Here is a 24,975-nt window from a genome sequence, read left to right on the forward strand (position 1 = left end):
TTGTCAATATACTATTTTTACAGGTTACTGTATCTGGTTTCCAAGGTGAAAATTATTCTGAGAAGGTGATATTATATATCTGTTTGATGAAGGTTTTTCCTAGTTACAAAAGTTTAAAAATTGGCTCATTATTTCGATATCTAAATTCTTCAATAAATTACAGTTCATTCTGCTCATCTCGATGTATCGAGATATGATGGTCCTTCAAGAGTCGGCGAATCAACTGTTATTTGTTTAAATGTTTATTTGATTGGCTTCTCAAGACATATTCGAGACTTTGGGAGACCTTTTAGGTCGAAAAGAAGTTGAGCTTGTATCGACCGAATGGCTTTTTTTTTCGTTCTGTAGAGATTTACGAAAATAATCACGTTACTTCCCAAGGAATCTCTCGAGGGTGGCGGCATGATGGTATGGAGAGGGTTCTGTCGACTCGAATGGACGGGCATTTAGGGATGTGCCGAGCTTCTGAGCCTGAAAAATAAATGCTATCGTTTCTTGCAGCAACGCAGTTAAACAAATTAGACAACGTTTAATCAAGATAATGAATACATTTGTTCTGGTTCACTCCACTATGGCTTTTTTTTTCGTGAAAAGCTTATTCAGATTAAAGAATGATTAGCTCCTTACCCTGACCAGCACCCAATTGAGAATTGTGGGGTTGATTATAAAAGCAATGTGTAAATAAAATAAGCCGTACGGATGTTTTCCAAATCTAAACCGTGTAGTTGTTTGAACGTGGAATGAAATACATTAAAGTATTGATTGATTGATTTGCCTTTATTAAAGAGACTTTCATCCATTAAAGTATCTTAAAAGTATCCTGGATAGGCTGTTTGAGCTTATTAAGAACAAAAGAGAGACTACTCATTATTGATATCTTGAATGTTTTGTGTAGTTTAAATTAACTAGAATGAACTCTCGCTTGGACCTATTGTTATGAAACAAGGGAATTTATATAAGATTATTTATCACATTCAGAAAACACATGTTATATCGAATTATTATTTATCTCAGGTCTACTCTAAATAATGAATTAAACAGGAGAACAATATGATTCGAATTCATTCTACATATCCGTGTATCTAAAAATATTTTTGGATCTTTAGTTATGAAACACAGTGTATATACGATAACTGCGATTCCATCCAACATGTATACGATTTCTCGAAAAATTTCTACGATTTCGTCGATTTTCTCCGTCTAAATATACGATTATGCATGATCTCATTACGATTGAGTGTACCAATATACAACTCAATATTTTCAAATTAAAGAAAAAAACCCAGATTAATCCACCTAGTGGTATATATACTCTAAGATATATATACTCTAAGATATTTCCGTCGCCATAAGCCGAAGTGTTCCTGAATCCTGAAAATACTCTAGAATGGAACAAATATCATTTTCTTCTTTTGTCACAGTGCTCGTTCGTCAATGAGGGGGTGGAGTTGATAAATAATAAATGTATTTGATGAAAAAAAATCTCAAACAATTAAGTAAAACCGCTTAATTAATCGGGTTTGGTAAGAACTTTTCTAGAGGACTCTTCACCTTAAAAGTTAAAAATTTATTGGTTTATTCATTTGTGCCCTTCCTCAAAATGTTGAATTCCGACCCAAAATTGCCAAGGAGGGACCACTCTTGAATTAAGAGAAAATCGAAATTTGTGTCAGCCTTGTTCAGAAAAGCAAGAACCTTATCAAAGCCATAATCGAATTTGGAAACTTATTGATGGCTCATATTATGTTAAACGTATCAGCAGAGCTGAATAATATTAAACCTCTTAGTTGACTGCTTGACCACCTTCACTAGCACTGGATGCCGATCATTATCGAGACATTTCAGCATTTTTTTCTGCACAGTTTAGCCTTTACTTTATTATCAATGGTTATTAGTTATACTGCCGTTCTACGCATGATTATCCCATGTTATATGGGATTCCCACATAACATGGGACAATTGGGCGTGGCACGGCAGTATAAGATTCATGTAATATTTGACAAAAAAAGTAAAAGCAAGTAAAATTTCCCGTAATAAAACCCATTCAAATTTCAACCGTGTTACAGAGCGCGACGGCTCAACCAGTTGCATCAAAATTGTGCGCAGTAATCTAAGTCGCAAAAGGGGATTTTTTTAATTCTTAACCACTTAACAGTTAACCTAGGGGATTGATGCTATAAAATTAAAATTATCCCATACAACGTTGATCCATCCTACTGTATAATTACGCCTCAGGAAAATGGTGGGATTTGACAAGATCGCTTGAATTTTTATCAAGATTTTGATCGTTTACGCATATGTATCGCTTGCATCGGTTTTGTTTTGTTGTAATTTTAGCGATGCGATAATCCTGATTCTGCAACAATCTGCCGGTAATCTTAGGTGTGGTCAGAGCTTGGGTCAAAGACTATTTTACTGCTACCCGTTTATCTGGTTATCGAACTTCCTGCGGAACATCTGGAACTGGTTCCGGAACACAACCGGTTCAGATATGGTCTGAAACTATTGTCCTGCTTATCGTTCATCTTGTTACCGAAAAAACTGCTGTTTGTTTGGTTCGCTTTTTTAGTTAGCCACTTCCGGCGGGATACCTGGAATCGGTTCTAAAACGCTACTGGTTCAAATATAGTCAAAAACTACTTTCCTGTTTACCGTTCATCAGGTTATCACAAAAGCCACAGTTCGATGTGTCGCATGCCTGGGTTTGATTATTTTTTAAATTGGCTACTTCCAGCGGTACAGCTGGAACCGGTTCAGGAACACAACCGGTTCAGATATGGTCTGAAACTATTTTACTGCTTACCGTTCATCTGGTTATCGATATAGCCGCTATTTTGTGTGTCGCATGCCTGGGTTTGGTTCACTTTTTTATTTGGCCACTTCTGACGGGACACTTGGAACCGGTTCCGGAACATAACCGGTTGAGATATGGGCTGACACTATTTTACTGCTTACCGTTCATTTGGTTATCGAAAAAGCCGCTCTTTGATGAGTCGCATGCATGGGTTTGGTTTACTTTTTTAGTTGGCCACTTCCGGTGGGACACCTGGAACCGGTTCTGAAACACTACCGATTCTAATATAGTCTGAAACTACTTTCCTGCTTACCGTTCATCAGGTTATCGCAAAAGCAACCGGTTCAGATATGGTCTGAAACTATTTTACTGCTTACCGTTCAACTGGTTATCGATACAGCCGCTATTTGGTGTGTCGCATGCCTGGGTTTGGTTCACTTTTTTAATTGGCCGCTTCCGGCGTGACACCTGGAATCGGTTCCGGAACACAACCGGTTCAGATATGGTTTGAAACCATTCTCCTGCTTACCGTTCATCAGGTTATCGAAAAAGCCGCTGTGTGTCGCATGCATGGGTTTGGTTTACTTTTTTAGTTGGGCACTTCCGGCGGGACACCTGGAACCGGTTCTGGAACACTACCGTTTCAAATATGGTCTTAAACTACTTTCCTGCTCACCATTCAACTGGTTATCGAAAATGCCGCTATTTGACGTGTCGCATGCACGGGTTATGTTCACTTTTATATTTGGCCACTTCCGGCGGGACACCCGGAATCGGTTCCGAAACACTACCGATTCAGATATAGTCTGAGACTATTTTTCTACTTCCCGTTCATCAGATAATCGAAAACGCAGTAGTTTGATGGGAATACAATGGGGCAATATACCGCGTCGAATGAACCATCGGTCGTTGAAATCGGTTCATATTTACTATCTAAAAAAGAGGTGACCTTTTTGTACACATACACACACATACATACACACACACACACACACACACACACACACACACACACACACACACACACACACACACACACACACACACACACACACACACACACACACACACACACACACACACACACACACACACACACACACACACACACACACACACACACACACACACACACACACACACACACACACACACACACATACATACACACAGACATCATCTCAACTCGTCGAGCTGAGTCGATTGGTATATAACACTTGACCCCTCCGGGGGCTCTATCAAATTTTCGTTTTTGGAGTGAACATATAGCCTTTCGGTACACCTTGGTGTACGAGAAAGGCAAAACAATTGGTGTTCAGTGGGAACCCGAGCAGAGTCTGACAACAAAATGATAGCAATTCGAAAACTCGATTTGTATTCAACAGCAAATTGATATCACATTTTGATATCAGTTGGTCTTGACTAAATTTGATTTCAAACTTAGATTTCGTTTTGCTGTCACTTCAAACTATTTAAAAAAAATACGTTTTAAGTTATTTCATAACTTCTAGCCAATCTTGTATAATAACTTCAGGGATCGGATATACCATTAGTGTAGTTATCTTATGGCATTTAGGATTTGATATCAATCGAAAAACCCCTATATTTAACGATATTTCCATTTTTTCGTACTGATAGCAAAAACAGTTATCAATTTGCTATCACTGATAGCAGGATTTGTTTTCAGCTTGCTGTTACGGGAACATTTTTCTGCTCTCTTTTTTGTTGTTTTAACCGTTAAAACGACCAAAATGACAACAACCTGAGTTATCATAGTTTGCCATATCACAACATCAAAATTTGTTTTCAATTTGCTGTCAGACTTTGCTCGGGAATCGAACTTAGATCCTTTGATTGAGAACTGCGCGCCATCTCTATTGGCTATATTACCAAGTTGGAAATAGAGAGTTCAAAGTGAATGACATGAAACGAATACAAATTAGCATGATACGGAGCGAGACTTGTGGTGGGAGCGTTGTTGTTGTGCATTGAGTGGCACAAAAAGTAATGGCGTGCAAGAGGTCCGGAATTGACATCGTTGTTGGAATCTATACATCACTTATTGTATGCCTTCTGCTGTATATGAATTAGACCGGCCCACATTTGTATGGCGAGAAAGAAAAGTTGGAAAAATTCACGGGGCACCCTCTAGAATCGTGCCTTTGGATGAGAAGAACAATCTGTGAAAGATTCAGCTCAATCGGTTTAAAACTGAGCTGGCGCAAATGAGTTGAAGGTTTGTATGGGATTTTCAGTCCAAACATATGGGAAATTGGATGGCCTACAGTCTCTCACTCAGTACGCCGGTTCAGCGAGTTCGATTTAGCTCAGAATTGACAGAATGGTAGTTGATACCCTAAGGAACAATTTTGTAGAAGACCATATCATGATAAAACTTAATTTAATTGCAGTTTCAGCTAACGAAAGCAGGATGAGGACATCTTCCCCCGTTTACTCTTGGTTGTTACATGCAGCACGTGTTTGTCGGTCGAAGCTTGCGCGCTACATCATAGGCAGCTATGTGATTCTTCATTGTTTCGATACTCGCACACGTGCGTGAGCAATTGAAATGAAGGACAACATAGCCGCCTATGATGTAGAGCGCAAGTTTCGAACAGCAAACACGTGCTGCATGTAACAACCGAGAGTAAACAGGGGAAGATGTCCTCATCCTGCTTTCGTTAGCTGAAACCGCAAGTAAAATTAAGTTTTATCATGATATGGTCTTCTACAAAATTGTTCCTTAGGGTATCAACTACCATTGTTTCAATTCTGAGCTAAATCGAACTCGTTGAACCGGCGTACTGAATGAGAGACTGTAGGCCATCCAATTTCCCATATATTTGGACTGAAAATCCCATACAAACCTTCAACTCATTTGTGCCAGCTCAATTTTAAACCGATTGAGCTGAATTTTTTACAGATTGCTCTTCTCATCCAAAGGCACGATTCTAGAGGGTGCCCCGAGGAATTTTTCGACATTTTTGTTTTTGGGCCGGTCTAATATGAATAGTATGAAAACCTATACATTTGGTTGAAATTATTGCTACCATGGTTGGAATGTGTCAACAACAAAAATACAAATTTGTGATGAATACTATTTTTTTCTTTTTCTCCATCAAACAAATATGTAAACAAAACATATGTAACAAACATATGCGACTGTTAAATGAATATGCGGTTTCTACGATTTCGTTCACTTCGTATACGACGCAAGTGTGACGCAAACGATCAATATACAACATTGTTATGGTTGTATACGATTTCACCGATTTTGATCTTTAGGTAGCAAGCTCGATTTAGCAGATTCCTATACGATGTGAAGCGACGATTTCCACGATTCAAAGAAATCATATATACGATGCTAGCAAACTTGCAGCTTGACACTAAGAATTTATGTTTTTTTCACGATTCTATCCGATTCTGTGCGATACTACCGATAGTATCTCGCACCTTTTATGATCGGAGACGACTATATGCAACAAAATCGCAATTGAAATTTAATTTGGCATGAAGTGCGCAATCATTGTCAACAAATATACATATTATTATACAATTCTGATTGAATATTTATATGAAAATATACGATTTTTTCCACACAATGATTTACGATGTGTGGTTGGCTGGAACGTGAATGTATATAAACAAAAAAATATTAAGTAAATGGAAAGAAAGCCAATAAAAAGAGAAACCTAGCATTACATATGAAAAGGGCCCAAGTGCTTTTTGTAAACAAACAGGTTTCGATCGCTGTAGGGCCCAACTGCATCCACCCACAAATATCCGCACTTTTAACCGATAGCCCGAAGATTTCTCTTTCTGATAAGGCTGCTGGTGTGCGTGGGTGGATCGAGATGGGCTCTACAGTGAACGAAACATGTTTGTTTACAAAAAGCACTTAGGCCCTTCTCAAATGTTATGTGTGTTTGAATAAATGGAAGAAGAGTTTGGATTGCTTTAAGCCCTTAACAAACTAGATTTATTTGCACAAGAAAAAAAACGAATCAATTCTGTATGAAATCATGAACACCAATATGTGATGATTTATAAATTTTGAATGACAATTACATCTATCCAGATATGTATCTATTGTATTTGAAAACAAAATTTTTTGGATAAGAATGTAGTGTATTATAATTAAAAATACCTACACTGAAAGGGGCTGTCCATAAACCACGTGGTCATTTTTTGGGACTTTTCAAGTATACCTTTAGAATTCATTCTCACCCATGTATTTGAAAGTTTCTAGAGAAATTCCTTCCGAATTCTTTGAAAAATGCACAGAAATATTCAATGGGTATACTTCAAACGTTTCTGAAAAATATCACAAAAGATTCATTCTGAATCTAATCCATTGGTTTTCCAACAAGAAATCTTCCTGGCCCTGAGGTTCCTTCAGTGTTGCTCTAATAGTTCGTGCATTGCATGTATTTCTTGAAACATTTTGAACTGCATTCCTCCCGAAATAATATCAGAACTTCATTCAAGAGGTTTTTTAGGAAATTCTCCTGGAGTTCTTCTAAAAAATCATTTCTAAAGCACTTCTAGGAATTTCTCCAATGATTTCTTCAATCGATGCATTTTTGGAAATTTTTTATAGAGATTGAGAGTTTTTTTTTCAATTCCTCTAAGGTTTTCCATAACAAATTTAGAAATTTTTCAAGGAACTGTTTCAGAAATTATTGTTGGAATTTCTTCAGAGATTGGTTCAAGTGTTACTACATGTATTGCTAGCAGAGATTCTCTCAGGTATTTATTTAGCAATTCTTAAAGAAAATTCTTAATAGGTTCTTCTGAAAGTTGTTCAAGGGTTACTTCCAAGTTTCTCCAGAAGTTCCTCCAGGTATTTCTCCAGTAGGGATTGCTTAGGATTTATTGGGACGTTACTTCAGGAATTTTTCCTGAGTTTTTTGTAATGCTTCAAGAATTTCTCCAAAGATTCTATCAGCAATTCTTGCAGAAATAAAAATGGACTTCCTGCAGAAAATTCTCCAGTAGCAGAATTTTATAGGCTAGTATGCAATGTATTTTTTACAAGTCAAAAATTGTTTTGAAAATTTTTATGAAAAATCCTCAAAAATACATTGAGCAATTTCTTCGGGATTTCCGCAAGTACCTTTATCTGCATTCTCTGTAGAAATTTTTAAATTGATATCTACAAAAATGCATCCACAGATATCTTTGAGATCTCTTTAGAAAATTCTCTAGCATTTTTTCATTGGAATAAAAAAGGTATCGAAGAAACTTCTTACGGTATTCTTTCAGGCACTCATCCTGAATTCATCCACAGCTAACTTAATTTTTTTAGGACCTTTTGTCTAAGAGTCTCTCCAAAACAAATTCAAGAACTGTTTCCGAGAAGCTTCAAAGACATAGCTTTCAATGGATTCCTTAAGAGATTCTCCATGTGTTGTGTCATGTGACACTTCTGTATTTTTTTTCAAAAATCGAGCGACTTTTGCTGCAGTCAGAAGCTGTGGAATCCAATTTTCAAGTTCCACAGAGCTTTTGCGGGATGTGAATTGAAGGTTAGCTCAATAACTGAATCTGGTGAAATGAAAATTGAACGATAATGAAGAACAATTCGGCTAGCTGCTGCTTTGGTTCGGTTTCCTTCGTCGTAGGAGAAAACGAGGAGAAAATGTCAATTCGTAAGTGGAAAGAAGTTGAAACGTGAAATTTTGTGTAATTATTCGAATTACAGTACTGGTTATTGATAGTCTATCTCTTTCTGCTTCGATCCAATGAGTCATTCGTAAAGATAAGTTGGAATATATTTAATTATTGTCTTTTTTTTCGTCTTATATGTATGAAACTAGCTTATATGACGAAGTAAATTTCTTCCTTATAAACGACAGTTTTATATCATTCAAAACATAAAACGGTTCACCATTAGCGTTGCTCACCGCTGACTGGCTACTGGCAATGCTAATAGGAAGTAGCTCCTCTCCTCTTCTTGGCGTAACGTCCTCACTGGGACAAAGCCTGCTTCTCAGCTTAGTGTTCTATGAGCACTTCCACAGTTTTTAACTGAGAGCTTCCTCTGCCAATGACCATTTTGCATGTGTATATCGTGTGGCAGGTACGAGGATACTCTATGCCCAAGGAAGTCAAGGAAATTTCCTTTACGAAAAGATCCTGGACCGACCGGGAATCGAACCCGTTACCCTCAGCATGATCATGCTGAATTCCCGTGCGTTTACCGCCTCGGCTATATGGGCCCTGTATAGGATAATAGGAAGTAGCTATATGAACTAAATTCAACTATGATAGAATAACAGGCAGGCGAAGAGTTCCGGGGCACATATTAGCCTGGCATAAGCGGCGTCAACATCAACTCCCCCCATAACTCTTTTTCGCTTGCCACATTTGTCTCCACATCAAGTAATTACTTCAGATTCAACCGTATGAAAATGTATGTATGCTGCTGGCAACAGGAGGTAGTATACCACGTGTATGTACAGTATCGGACAATAAAAATGCACCAAAGCCGTTTTCCCATACAAACTTGTCAAGTTTAGCCTGTCATATCTCACTTATTTCTCAACCGGTTGATTTTATTTTTCTGTGACGAACTACAAAACCTTTCAACAATTACAAACTATTGAAAAAGTTTGGTGATAACTATTGATACAAAAGTTACAGATAGGTTGAATTTTGACAATAAAAATGCACCAAGACAAAAAATGTTGTAGCAAAAAATGGTAAAGTCATATCATTATGGTGTCTTGGGCAAATATGTTTCTTGTGTGATGATGAATAATTTTGCTGAAGAGACCAACATGATTTGTCTTCAACATTTTTTGCTATACATTTTTTTGTCTTGGTGCATTTTTATTGTCAAAATTCAACCTATCTGTAACTTTTGTATCAATAGTTATCTCAGAACTTTTTCAATAGTTTTTAAAAGTTGAAATGTTTTGTAGTTCGTCACAGAAAAATGATATCAACCGGTTGAGAAATAACTGAGACATGACAGGCTGAACTTGACAAGTTTGTATGGGAAAACGGCTTTGGTGCATTTTTATTGTCCGATACTGTATGTCTGCTCTGCGTACATACATCTGGGATGTCCTTTGGCAATGAACCAAGTTTTTGCACGTGCTCATAAAAGATCAGTTGGGATGGTCATATTGAGTATATGAATACGTCGGAATCTACCAAAATAAAGGTAAGCATTGAAAAGGTTTTCCACAAAAACTGTTTTCTGAATGGCTTAGAAATATGGAACGCCAAAATCTATTGATAGATTCTCTAATTAGTAAATAGCATTCTGAACCAAAATGTGTCCTTTCTAATTTGAGCCTTTCTGTGGTAAACCTATACAACTCGGTTCTTACTGTAGGAAAAACGATAGAAATTGAACATCACTCATTCTTTTTGTGCTTTCATGCCGGTCTTCGTTCAATATGCATATTTCAACCCTCTAACTGTAACTCTTGCCGTTTTCCTAGAGACAGACACTCCTTAAAATGTATTTTTTCACCGCTGAAAATATGTTCCCTGCACGGGTATGCAATACAGTTTTGATTGATAATAATCAATTGATGGCGAGAGGTTTTGCTTAGGTTCGTTGTACCTGGGTTCCGGATTTTGGAATGCAGGTTATTTTCCAGTGGAATGGTTTTTCCAAGAAATGGTAAAATGAGGTAAGTAGTAGTAGCTGATGATAGTCGTCAGTAATGACGCAAGGCCCTTATTTGTTGTTGAGCTGAAGATGGATAGAGTCTTAATCTAGATAAAAGAGTGAGCTATCAAACGCCAAGAATTTGACCGTTACCCGCGTCACTTCCTGATGGTAATCAGAGCGCAATTCAATTGCCATTTGGGACTCCCAACAGAACCGTACTCCGGCAAGCATACCGACAGAGGCAGCGATAACGTGCCTTTTTCACATTTCCGCTGCGTTCCACAGCGTCAGCGGAGGTGATGTGATGGTTGCTTTAGCCAGTCAGTAGGTATAGAGCTTTTCTTATGGGGTTCAACGGGTGGAAACCGATGTGGAGGTTCTAAATTTAGAACCCTCCGCTGGCGGAACGCTTTTATCGATTTTCCTTCTGCATTGGACGATATGCATGCATGTACCTACTGTGGTATGGATGAAATCATAAATTTTTCATTCGGTGTCAGTTTATGACCCATCTGTGAACAGGCAAATTTGGGGAAACAAGTTTAGATTGGTTCCGGTAGAAATTGAAGAGGTAAGTGCAGTGTCTGTCGTATCGAGTCAAATTACTCCATCCCCAGATTGTCTAATCTTTTACAAACCTGAGGATGTTCCGCAGAATGGTTTTAGTTGGCACTTAAAGATGAAGAAAATAAGGAAATATGCTGTTCAGAAATATTCAGATAATGTTCAATGAAAAATATTCTTTTGTTTGGATTACCGAGATTTTTAGCCCTTAACTAATTCATGTCGGGAACCACGCCTTACTTCCCTTCCGAAGGAAGAACTCACATTTTTGCGAGTTTCTCGGTAGTGGAATTCGATCCCAGGTCCTTGGCGTAAAAGTCACGTGCTATAACCATCACATCACACCAGGTCCGCTCACGAAAAATATTGTATTCATTACTGCAATTCGTATTTGTTGCGCATACTCACAAAGATAAAAATAATAAGATGTTAACTATGAAATGCTCTTGTTTTTTGGCTCTACGTTTCACTGGAATTCGGCCAGCTTCTCTTCAACTGAATGTACTTTAATCACTTCTACAAGTTCCAAATGAGGGGTTTTCTTTGCTTCCCGGGTAGACGAAAATATCTCAAATCTCAAATCGAACACTTTTTGCTGTCATAGCACGATGTGATTTTGACGAGTTATTCGAAAATCTAATGAATATCGCACGAATAGCTCAAAGTGATATGATATCAGTTTTTGTTCTTGTCAAAATAGCTGAAAATTTCTACATAAGAACATGTTTAGTAGACCTGTTCACTTTAAAACTTTTTTTCTCCGATTCTCCGTGACACATCAAATTATAAATCCACATGCAAAAACAAGTCTTCAGTCCAAAATTGAGCCAAATTGATAAAGATTTAAAGGTGTATCAAATCGATTTTGTGTTTTTTTAAACGTTTTCACAGAAATTTACTCATAAATCCAGAAAATTGCTCCGAAAGGGTGCCAAAAATACCGTTAGGATATAGTTAGTACAATACTCTACAACTTTGCCGAAGACACTACGGTGTTTAAATTGCTTATTTCGAAGTTATTCAATAATGTTAGTTGAGAAATCACGAAAAAACACGATATTTTTACGATTTCACATATAAAAGGCATGTAATTTTACATTATTTTAAGTGACTAAATTAATTAGCTATTTCTCCTTTGTGTAACGAACATTTCGTCCATACATTGTTTTTGTGTAGGAATTCGTTTTCAATGACTAATTATCAAAAGTATGTCACGTTGATACTAAAAATCGCGTAGAGTTGCCAGCACGAATTAAAACAAAGTTACCCATGATTAAGACGTCATGCCATCGTATTCTAATGTCTTTTGATTCAAGTATCAGAAATGGCGCAGATGATAAGGCTCGAGCCTACGGATCAGAAGGTCCCAGGTTCAAGCTCAAATACATAATAAACTTTTTTTTCTTTCTTTGTAGCAGTTAGGATGATGAATCTGCCATGAGCCATGGACCATGACTTACATGCAATCTCCCAAATAATGATGATGATCGGGACCTGCCAATTAAGCCCATTCCAGGACTAGCTAGATATTTAATTTACTTGTTGACAAGAAATCGTGTCGACGAGATCAGCTGGACAAAATATTGGACATCTGTTTGATACTGATTAATTTAGCTAAAACAATTGAATACGATGATGGAACTGCTTCTGGATGCAAAATTTATCATACAACTGTGGAGATTACTTCCATCTATCTAGCCACAAGCAACACAACTACACGATAAAGGGAAACTTCATTCTTACTATGCACTCTACGGTTTCGAAACAAGGCTATGATGCCAAATTGCAATGAGATGCAGAGCGTAGTCTCATTAACTTATAGCTGGATCGAGACGCAAAAAATCGGTAAAAGGTTATTGCGGCCATAATAATTACAAAATGCACCATAGGAAAATCAAAATGCACCATAAATAATTAAGCAATGTACCGACAAAATGCACAGCTTTCTCCATAAATAAATAGAAATGTTCCATAATAAATTAAAAATGTAGCGGTAAACCAAAAGATTTTCTAATTAAAAATGAAACATTGTATCAATAAAATATTAAATAAAACACCATAAACAAATAAGTTTGCTTCATAAAAAATAATAAAAATATCCATAAATAATGAACATTTGCTCCATAACTATACCATATTTGCTCCATAAAAAATTAAAATTGCACCATAAATATCATCAAATTGCACCATTAACAAACTATAAATTTCACCTCAAAGAATGCAAAATCTACAAAAATTAATCAAATTCTGCATCATTAGCAGTATTTCAATGGCTAGTAGCACTGGAAATATGTAAGTATATAGTAATATGTGGAATTTAAAAGGCTATATTCTGCACCTTCTGCCTAAATTAAAAAAAAAATCAAATCTGACTATACATGTCAATGGTTGCTCCTCCGTGATTGATCTGAGCTGGTACCAATTGCACTGGGATCCAAATGAATAAGGGCTGGGACACTCCACTTATTCTAAAAGTGCAATTTAAGCAGCTCATACATTCTTGATCAATAACGGCGCCGGCCACGTCCTTATAGTCAGTTAGGAAGGGAAAGGAATGTTCTAACATTCTAGTGTGCTGGTTGTTGCTACTAAAGACCGAGATCACCTCTGCATCCCCACAACCAGCACGGATGCGATCCATGAATAGGGGTTATTTTTATAGTGTTCGTGATAGATTGTGTGGTGAATAAGGTGAATAAGGTCAAGCGGCACAGCACGCTTTGGTTGCATAACTTGTAGGCGTTATATATACTGTGCTGTGAGAAGAAGTTGGAAATGAGGGAAACGACTTTTTTCCAATTCGTTTCTGGTTCTAGTGAAGACTATGAACATATGAATATACATTAGTTGTATATGTAGAGAAGAGAGAGCGAGAGAAAGTGGATAGAAAGATATAAAGTAGGATGAAAGGAACGGGCCAGGGATTGAACCCATGACCTTCTGCATACGAATCAGAAGCGGTAGCCACTAGACCACCAAACCCGTTTTCTGCTCCTCCTGATAATCTAAAAAGAATCTAATAAAAAGAACGTCAGTTGTTATCAGGATACTTAGTTTATTTTATAATTATATAAAACATGGATTAATTTTTTGATAATTTTTCCGATCAAATTGAAATCATTAATAAATATAATATATTTACATTACATATTATGTAAACTCCAAGGGTTAACCCTTCTTTCAAAATGCGGATTCTTTTAATACATGCGGCGTAGCCTGTGGATGCGTTGTAACTGTGTCGATTCGGTTATAGGTAATCCACAAATCCATGAATTTGCCCGGTATAATGCAAACAGAGATGTTATCCCGTGAGCGTTAGCGAGTTCGAACAGCAAGCGATTATCCGGTAAATTGCATTCATAGTGTTTCCATCTTTTAAGTCGTTCTATCATAGATGCGTGCTTCGGTACATGGTTTCTGTTTATTTTCTTCTTACTTTTCATATTAACATTATCCCATCCACATCCTAAAACTATATGTCGTTGGACACTGCAGCAATGGTACAATAAGATTAAATTTATGTAGCTTTTACATTCTTTGTGGTGAAATTTACAATTTGTTTATGGTGCAATTTGATTATATTTATGGTGCAATTTCAATTTTTTATGGAGCAAATATGGTATAATTATGGAGCAAATGTTCATTATTTATGGATATTTTTATTATTTTTTATGGAGCAAACTTATTTGTTTATGGTGTTTTATTTATTTTTTTATTGATACAATGTTTCATTTTTAACTAGAAATTTTTTTGGTTTACCGCTACATTTTTAATTTATTATGGAACATTTATATTTATTTATGGAGAATGCTGTGCATTTAATCGGTACATTACTTAATTATTTATGGTGCATTTTTGTTTTTCTATGGTGCACTTTCGTTATCTATGGGTGCATTAAATAGGCTGCCCAAAAAATCCTATTCCAGGGCTCGAACCTTGAATCTTCGAATCGGCAGTCTCATGCTCAACCATCTACACCAAATTGAAACTGATGCAGATGCGACAAAGAAATGTAATGACGTTTTAATCATGGGGAACTTTGTTCAATTTTGTGCTGGCAACTCTATGCGATTTTTAGTATCAACGTGACATACTTTTGATAAATAGTCAATGAAAACGAATTCCTACACTAAAATGATGTATGGACGAAATGTTCGTAACACATAGGAGCAATAGCTAATTAATTTAGTCACTTAAAACGATGTAAATTTACATGACTTTTACATGAAAAACCGTAAAAATATTGTATTTTTTCGCGATTTTTTAACGAAAATTGTTGAATAACTTTGAAATAAGCAATTTAAACACCGTAGTGTCTTCGGCAAAGTTGTAGAGTATTGTTCCAACTATATTTTAACGGTGTTTTTGGTACTATTTCGGTGCAATTTTTTGGATATTGGAGTACATTTTCGTGAAAATGCTCGAAAAAACACAAAATCGATTTGATACACCTCTAAACCTTTACCAATTTGGTTCATTTTTGGACTGAAGACTTGTTTTTGCATGTGGATTGATAATTTGATGGGACACGGGTAGGTCAAAAAAAGTGAACAGGTCTAATGTTTAGCTCTTCTGCACGAAATGGAACACATACACCCATAGAGATGGCTCAATGTTAGTGAAATGCCATGTGCCCCTTTCTGAGCTATGGAAACGAAGAACCGGATGCTCTTATTCCCATGTTGTTTACAACAGCAAGCTACAGTTAAGTGGTAAGCATCGCCACCTGTGAATCCTTAGGTCGTAGGTTCAATGCTGGATGCTGACATTTTTCATTTTTTTTTTCTAGAAAAAATGACAAATCTCGTCTGCTATTGTTTTGATCTTGTAATATCTTAACGAGCTATTATTGAGTAGTTGACCATATTAGATTTTGCTATTATTTCTGTTCTTTCGCCTCTTATATCAATCAAACCAATATTAGTTTTTGATCTTCAGTAATTCAATCAATCATAACTGAATATGCTATTCATCAGATTTTTCCACCTACTCGGGTTGCCACACTAATTTGGATATTGTGTAGCAATCACAATTATGCACTACGCGGAGCGGATCTGGTGTGATGGTTAAAGCACGTGTCTATCACGCCGAGGACCTGGGATCGAATCCCACTCCCGACAAACTCGCTAAATGTGAGTTGTTCCATCGGAACATTCCTCTTTATAGGATATAATTTTCATTTGTTAATGTACACATTGATTCAATGTTGCATTACAAACAGCAGGAAGCTGTTGAGTAACCCAAAACTTCTGATATGTGACAATGTTACCATGGCTTTTGTCAGTTCGTTGCAACAGAAACAAGGCCAACTTCCCTGGAAATGTTGTCTCCAGCACGTTGTTGGTTGCCGGAAAACATACATGTAGGTACGTACGTGTGCGGTGGGTGGTGCAAGATTCATTTACATTTCAAGCTCTGTTGGATTCAGTTTCCTGCTGGTTCTTGGAATATGTAGAGACATGATTTTTTGGCACCCGACGGAATTGCGGTACTGCTGCACATGTGGTATGATATGCTTGACGAGATGGAAAGATACATCATCGCCTTGTACTGACTTCAAGTGGCAGAATGCACTTTATGTACCAGTAGAAAGTAATAAAATTGGTCACATAATTTGAGTTTTGAATTTTTGATAACCAGTTTTAGATGTATTTCAGCGATGCGCTTTTTCAAGTCCTCGCATCCAAACTCAATCCCCCCATAAAACATGAATTGCTTGTGGGAGAGAGAATTCAACTTTCGGAAATTTTGAACACATCTCGAATTTTGAGAGTGCAAGTATCAAATAATAGGCTGTTCTCAGTGCACACTGGGCCACGAGCGGGATCTAGCAAGTAAAAACCTCTAGCGTCTTGGGAGTGCATTTTTTTGAGTTAGTGTCTTCGGAGACTTGTATTTATTTTACCTGTACTTTTATGTGGTGAAGAAAATTAGTTGATAATTTTGCCGCATAGGTGGCGCTGCGATACTAACTTTTTTTTGTTTTACGTCCTAGAGGTTTCCCGTCTTCTGCAAAGTTGTAAAGCGTACAAAAATAAGTAAAGTCGCCGAAGACATCAAAGTTGTATGACTTCAGATAACAAAGTTATACTAAAAATAGTAAAATTTACGTGAAAATCACGTTTTCATGACTATTTTGAATGTTAATTGCAAATTTTTCAATTTTAACACTTCACACGTATTAATCTAAGTAGCCTGCGTCTGATGATACCAACTTTACAATTTTTCGAGACATTTGAAATGGGTTTTGGGCAAAATTGTAAAAATTACTATGATTTTTATTACATTTTTTTTTTCAAAAAGTTGCAAATTTCGGCAAAGTTTGATGATTGCTTGAAAATATACCACTCAAGATCTATTAAATCTGAAAGTTTGCCGGAGGTATAATTTATTGTTTTTGAGATATCTTGTTTTTAAATATTGATGTTTTATACCTAAATTATTTTGAAAGAGAGGCAATTCTTTATTCCGGAGTTGTCCTGCCAGTGGATATAAATTAAGAGTTTTATGTATAGCCAACGCCCTGATTACTTAAAATTAACGTTTAGTGTTCAATTGTTGTGTGCATTTTATTGAATCAACAGTGCTCATATATTTAATGGTTTATTGAAAGAAAGAAATTATAATGGTTTTGGCCTTGTGTGAGCGTGTGTGCAAAGTTTCGTTATACCAATCCGTGTGGTCGATAATGATTTTCAGTTAACTCAATGTTCATACGTCAAAATGAATAAATTATTGGTTAAATTTAAAAAAAATCCTCAGCTCAAGATGAGATTTATATTCACGACTCTTGTACAATAGACAAGTGCTTTACTAACTAAATCACTGTGCCAATTAATGACACGACATTGATTAGCAAAGTTTTTTTTATAATTTCATGAATATCCATCTAAACATATGTACGTTGAGCTAACTGAAAATCATTATTGATTCCACGGGTTGGTATACCGGAACTTTGCACTAACGTAAGTCGCTCACACAGGATCAAAAAGCATTATACTTTTATTCTTTCAATAGACCAATAAATATATGTGCTCTGTCGATTCAATACATTGATGCGCAAAACAATTGAACACAACAAGTCCATTTTAAGTTATTAAAGCGTTGGGTAAACATAAAACTTTTAATTTAAAAGTGATCCGTGAGGATCTACTAGCAGGACAACTCCGGAATATTGAATTGCTTTTCTTTCAAAATAATTTAGGTATAAAAACATCAATATTTAAAAACAAGATATCTAAAAAAAACAAATTATAACTCCGGCAAACTTTCAGAGTTAATAGATCTTGAGTGGTGTATTTTCAAGCAACCTTCAAATTTTGCCGAAATTTGCAACTTTTTGAAAAAACTGCTTATAAAAATCAAAGTAATTTTTAGTATTTTGCCCAAAAAACCATTTTAAATGTTCCGAAAAATTGTAAAGTTGGTATCGTCAGACGCAGGCTACTTTGATTTACACGTGTGAAGTGTTAAAATTCAAAAATTTGTAATTAACATTCAAAATAGTCATGAAAACGTGATTTTCACGTAAATTTTACTATTTTTACTATAACTTTGTTATTTGAAGTCACACAACTTTGATGTCTTCGGCGACTTTACTTATTTTTGCACACTCTACAACTTTGCAGAAGACGGGAAACCTCTAGGACGTAAAACAAAGAAGTTAGTATCGCAGCGCCACCTATGCGGCAAAATTACCAACTAACTTTCATCATCACATAAAAGTACAGGTAAAATAAATACAAGTCTCCGAAGACACCAACCCAAAAAAATGTACTTGCAAAACGCTAGAGGTTTTTACTTGCTAAATCCCGCTCGTGGCCCAGTGTGCAGTGGTGACTGATCGATCAAACTATTCAACACAACCCGTCATTAGTTCTTCGATGTGCTAAAAATTTTACCGAAGATCGCAAAGCGATCCGACACTTATGACGAAAGTTGGAGCCTCCTTTGAGGATGCTTAACATTCAACATCTAATGGAATGACATCAATTACAAACTCAGACAAACAGCAGTTTGATAAGGATCAGCGAATCAAAATTCAACCATCGCGCAACAATAACGACAATGTCGCAACCTGAATTTGTTGCGACATTCTACCCAATGCGACATCGGTTTGTCCCAACTTGAACAGAATAGGACAAAGATCGTGCACCACGAGTTCAGAGATTTTTAAGGCTTACATTGTGATTTTCGAGCGGTACCTTCGAGTCGGTAAACACTGCAACGCTGCTGAAGATGTATCATGAACAAGTTTCGATTTTGGGTTGGTAATAATTAATTATTCACGAGTTGAAAAGTACGCAACAAATTCAGGTTCCGTTTTGTCTGCAACAAACATTTTCGAGATCATGTCATTATATGTTACCAGTTGGGATAAAGAGTAATCGCCTCATCTTCTTTGTTGCTTATTTTGTGCCTCTTTTGTCTGGCAATTCTCTTCACTGATAAGGATGCACGCTTTACATCGAATGAAATACTATTTTAAGTCACTATTGCATATATGTGCAGCGGTTAACCTCAATTGGGCAACTTTCATCGCATATGATGTTATTTTTTGAATTCATTGCGATGCATATCTAGTAAACTTGTATAAGTATACAATTCAACTTATTTAAAGCTACTTGTGTTTGGGTAGCAGGGATTATAATCCCGGGCCTGACGAAACCCCCCAGCCCCCCTCCATCGAGAGTCAGCCGTGTAGTCGCCAGCTAAAAATAGGACTACTTATTCCAATTCAAGGTGTGTAGCGACCCATGCAGAAAAATGAGTGATCGAGGGGTTGAAAAAGATGCTCGATCGTTAACGGAGCCTGTAAGGTACCTGGCCTGTACGTCCCTTACCGCGTTAATACAGGGTTCTGGCGTGGTGGACCTCTTCCCTAGTAGCACATATGTTCTACACGAGTTCATATTACTGGTATATGACCAAATTTAGTCATATAAGAGTAACATAAACATATGTAGAACATGTGCTACTAGGGTTTTCAGGTGCAACTTGTGGGATTAAGCATGAAAAGTTCAAATAAAAACCAAAATCAAGTAGGAGGCAGTGGTAGTGTCGAGGCTAACCCATTTGCCAGAAGCGGGTTGGCGAGGTCTCCGTTAAGGAGAAGCGAGGAAGTAGAAGCGGGAAACTGCGGCAAGCCAGTCGGTGGATGTATTGGATTGAGCGTAGTTGTTGAGGGCCCTCAACCAAAAAAAGAAAAGGACTGCCCGCGATCGAGGTGGCTAAGCCACCGACATTGCGTCCACCAAGTCCAACATTAGTAAGGACCTGAAAACGACCCTGTTGCGACTTCGTAAGTGAGACTCGTGAAGACTGCAACAGCGGCGGAACCGGTGGAAGTAAAGGTTACGAAGTCTACCCAGGCGGAGGTCTTTGCTTTCGCAGGTTGTCCAAAAGATGTGGCGGATGCAGGATGCAGGCGGAGATGCAGGAGGATACTACCCCGAAGGTCGGCAGTCCCGGAATGCTAAGAAGGGTGAGCCTGAAAAAGGCTGGCCCGTCCCCGATGTAAGGGAACAGATGGTTACAATCGTTGCTAGGCCCTCAGCAACCACAGAATAGGGCGAACCAAGAGGAGAACCCCCCTTGGACATAGTTCGAGCGGAAAAAACCGCAAGTCGGGGAGATCAGGTACGCCAAACCAAGAAAGCGTAGAAGAGCGCGTGAAAGGCGACGCGCTCATCATCAAGACTGAACAGTATGGAGGACGATTCGAAGCGATGCCAAACCCCAAGTAACACACTTGTCACCGAAGAGTCACGGCGGCGCAGGTTTTTGTTGCGCAGAAGTCACTGTGACTTAGTTCTAACAAATAAACACATACTTGCTAGAAGTAAGTCACAGTGACTTTTGCGCAACATAAACCTGCGCCGCCGTGACTCTTCGGTGACAAGTGTGTTACTTAGAACTCGTGGATCTGGGAACATTAGACATACTCGTACGGGTGAAATGATCCTAGAGCTCAAGCGCGAAAAGGTACGGAAGGGCGCCGCCTACAAAGGTCTGGCGGAAGAGGTCCTTGGCGCAGGGGTCGAGGTGAGGGCTTTTACATCAGAGGCGACTCTGAAGTTGAAGAACTTAGACGAAGTCACTGAAGTGGAAGAGCTCGTCACGGCACTGCGGCAACAGTGCAAGGTGAAGGTGGCCACTGCATCCGTTCGGCTACGGGAAAGGCTGACAGGGGCACATGTAACACTGATACAGCTACCCGTTGCGGACGTAAATAGCTTCGTTAAAGTAGAGATAAATGTGGGCTGGACAGTATGTCATCTGACCTTTCATGAGCCACCGGAGGATTGCTTCAGGTGTCTGGAACCAGGACACAAGTCATGGAACTGCAAAGGCTCCGACAAAAGCAAATTGTGCAGGAGATGGAGCGCCAAAGGTCATAGGGAACATGGCTGCACGAGTCCACCCATTTATCTGATATGTATCGGGATATCCATGAACAACAGGCACCCAATTGGTGGTCCAAGGTGCCCGGCGGTGTACAAATCACAATGCAGGTAACGCAGCTGAACCTGAACCATTGTGACGCAGCTCAGCAACTGCTTTGTCAGGCGGTTTTGAGTGGGGGACGGATATATCCATCATAGCGGACCCATACCGAGTACCCACCGGCAACGGCATCTAGGTCACGGATGGGTTCAGAAATATAGCAGCGATATGGACGACGGATAAATACGGGTCCTCGTGGAAGGAGTTGCTGTCTACTACCTATAAGGGCTTCGGGATCGCCAAAGTAAACGCCATAGTAGCACACATGTTCTACAAAAGTGCATACAACTCTTATATGACCAATTTCAATCATACAAGAGTAATATGTACTTTTGTACAATACGTGTGCTACTTGGACGGGGTCTTCTTCTGTAGCTGTTATGCGCCTCCACGGTGGTCGATCGACTTGTTCACGCAGATGCTGAACTGTATGACGACCGTGCTGACAGGACAAAGGCCGGTGGCAATAGCGGGTGACTTCATGCCTGGGCCGTGGAATGGGGAAGCCGTTTCACGAACAATCGGGGTCAGATCCTGCTAGAGATACTGACCATACTAGATGTCAACCTGGCTAATATCGATACCAAGAGTAACTTTATTTGGAACGGTGCGGAGTTCATTACTGACGTTACTTTTTGTAGTCCTGACCTAAGAAGTAGTTCAAACTGGAGAGTAGACGATAGCTACACTCACAACGATTACCTAGTAATTCGCTCTAGTGTCGACTACAACAACAGCAGGCAGCGAGTGGAGAAAGAGGCAGCTAGACCAAGGCCACCTGCGAGGGAGTGGAAAACATACTTCGACTAAGGGGTATTTAGGGAGGCGCTCCGCCACCGTGGGCGAAGCCTACTTGGTTTAGACAGCGACGAGCTGGTAGCGGTACTCTCCAGTGCGTGTGATGCGACCATGCCTAAGCGAATCTACCCTAGAAATGTGAGACCACCGGCTTACTGGCGGACTCAAGCGATTGCAGACCTGCGCCGCGCCTGCCTACGGGCTAGGCGGCGGATGCAGTGAGCACGATCTGAGGAAGAGCAAAACAAACGGCAGGTGTTGTTCGCCGCTTCAAAAGCCGCGCTGAAGACCGAGATAAGAGCAGGCAAAAATGCCTGCTTCGAGGGTCTCTGTCAGAGTGCCTATGTGAATCCGTGGGGTGACGCCTACAGGATCGTGATGGCCAAAACGAGAGGTGTAATGGCTCCTACAGAGAAATCTCCAGAGAAGATTGAGGAGATCATCGAGCGGTTCTTTCCGCATCATGATCCTAGTCCTTTGCTTCCTTCTGTAGGACCGCTGGCGACAGGGGCTGACGATGAGGGAAGGCTCACCGAAGCGGAACTTGTGGAGATTGCCAAATCCCTTATCGTAGCTAAGGCCCGGATGGAGTTTCGAACCTGACCTTAAAAGTAGTTATTGCAGAGGCTCCCGAGATGTTCAGGTCTGCTATGCAGAAATGCCTGGACGAGGGTGTTTTCCCAGAAGTTTGGAAGAGGCAGAACCTGGTTCGATTGCCAAAGGCGGGGAAACCACCCGGAGACCCGTCGGCATAGAGACCAATGTGCTTGCTCGACGCGGCGGGGAAGGTGTTCAAAAAGATCATCCTCAATAGAATGTTGAGGTACGCTGAAGGTGTAAATAGCTCTCGATCACCCAGGTCGGCTTCCGGAAGGGTAGGTCGACCGTGGACGCTATATATCCTGTTGGTAACAAAAACCGCCGAGACAGCGCTCCAGCTGGCTGACTCCAGTTGGCTGGCTATTGCCGATGCGCTCCTGCGTCTGGGGATACCCGAGTACTTGTACAAGATTATTGGAAGTAACTTCCAGAATCGAGTACTTGTTTACGACACAGAGATTAGTTGGAAGTGCTTTCATATAACCACAGGAGTCCCGTAAGCTTCCATCCTGGGTCCGGTGTTATGGAATGTCATGTACGAACGAGAGTACATTTCGTATCCCCAGTTCGGAAACTGAATGCGCTAGTTATGCATTACAGCCAGCATACCCGTCCATGCAGTTGAATCTGAACCCGTGGTATGGTGTGGTATAGTATGGAATAGCCGAAAGGCCCTAGAAATGTCGAGAATACCAAACCAAGGCGTTTTCATATATTTTTAGTACGCTGAAAATTAATGCAATGATGATCTTTGAAAAACGACATCGGATATTCAGAGTTAAGTAAAAGATATCCTCCCAGTCGGTCAAAGTCAGTAATACCATAAATCAACAAATAAAAGTTGGTCACGCACAAACATCATCGAAATGTTTGCCAAAATACTTTATCGCATAGGAGTCAAATATCATCGTACTTACCAATACACAAACAGAAGCTCATAAACTGCCTGCTGTCCCATATCCTTATAGCATGACCGTCCAAACACCACACTGTAGTATCAATATTTATGGGAGCACCTCTTCGCCTTCACCACTTCAGCCCGATGCTTTTTCGATGCTTTCTGGCACCTACAGCGCGCTTGGGGCTGTGACACCGCTGCTCCTGTGGTCACTCGTTTCACGCACGGAGAAATTACACTCAACTTTTTTTTCCCCGGTTTTCCTTCTGTCCGCCTAGGGACCAATCACTTTCAATCAATTATTTAGCTATCACCCAAAAACCCAGCGGGCACGATTCCACTCGTTTTCACTGCGGGATATGATGACGACGGTGGAGAAATGGTTATAGCGGTGCGGTGGTAGTGGTGGTGGTCACCTTTGCACGCAAAACTAGTATAGACGGGAATAACGACGCGTGTGTGTGTGTGTATGTTCAAATACGACAGGCGAAAAATCAGATTTTCACTCAGCTTTCGACCGGCGGCACTCTGCAAATAGATACCAATGAAAAACGAGAAAATGTGGATCAGTGGGGTGAAATTGTCACAGTCAGAGGCAAATGCCGTTCATTAATCAGCAAAATGGGTGGTTGTGGTGATGACCAGCGCTTCCTACACGTTGGGCTTACTATAGAGAGTGATATGGGTCATATTGGGTAGGTAACCGTATCCATTTCCAGGAAATCAAGAAATGAAACTACCCTGTCCTGGAGCAGTAATTTATTCAGATACATTTTTCATTGTCGTTTTTGCCTATCTCGTACACCAATGTTCCCTCTAAAAACGATATTTTGATAGAAGGCTCGGAGAGTCAAGTCACATATACCAATCAACTCAGTTCGGTGAATTGAGATGATGTATGTATGTCTCTGTACAAAAAAGGTCTCACTTTTATGTAAGGCCCTTCTCATTGGCCGATTATAGCTCGAATCGAGCCGGAATTTTACCGCATTGTTTGCTACTGAAAATGGTCTGGATCGGTGAAGGTGTTCCGGAGTTATAGCCATTTTAGTGATCCGGATCAGCACCGGTAGAACTGATGTACACCAAAACCGCCATTTAGGTAACGAGCCGGGCCTGCCTAAATAGAGGATTCATTATCTAAATGGATTTGAGGATTGAAAACAGAGTTCCTGATTTCCACTT

General features: G+C 39.1%; 1 protein-coding gene across 3 annotated transcripts in view; it reads right to left on the reverse strand.

Annotated features, from left to right (window-relative positions):
* LOC109422878 (slit homolog 1 protein) overlaps window positions 1–24,975 on the reverse strand; it is a 123,824-nt gene that overhangs the window by 72,723 nt on the left and 26,126 nt on the right. For all 3 annotated transcript variants that reach the window (XM_029878265.2, XM_062853016.1, XM_062853017.1), the window contains one exon: window positions 23,810–24,318. The gene's annotated coding sequence lies outside the window, so the exon portion shown is untranslated. The remainder of the gene's footprint in view (window positions 1–23,809; window positions 24,319–24,975) is intronic.

The sequence above is a fragment of the Aedes albopictus genome, chromosome 2 (assembly GCF_035046485.1).
Source record: "Aedes albopictus strain Foshan chromosome 2, AalbF5, whole genome shotgun sequence".
NCBI lineage: Eukaryota > Metazoa > Arthropoda > Insecta > Diptera > Culicidae > Aedes > Aedes albopictus.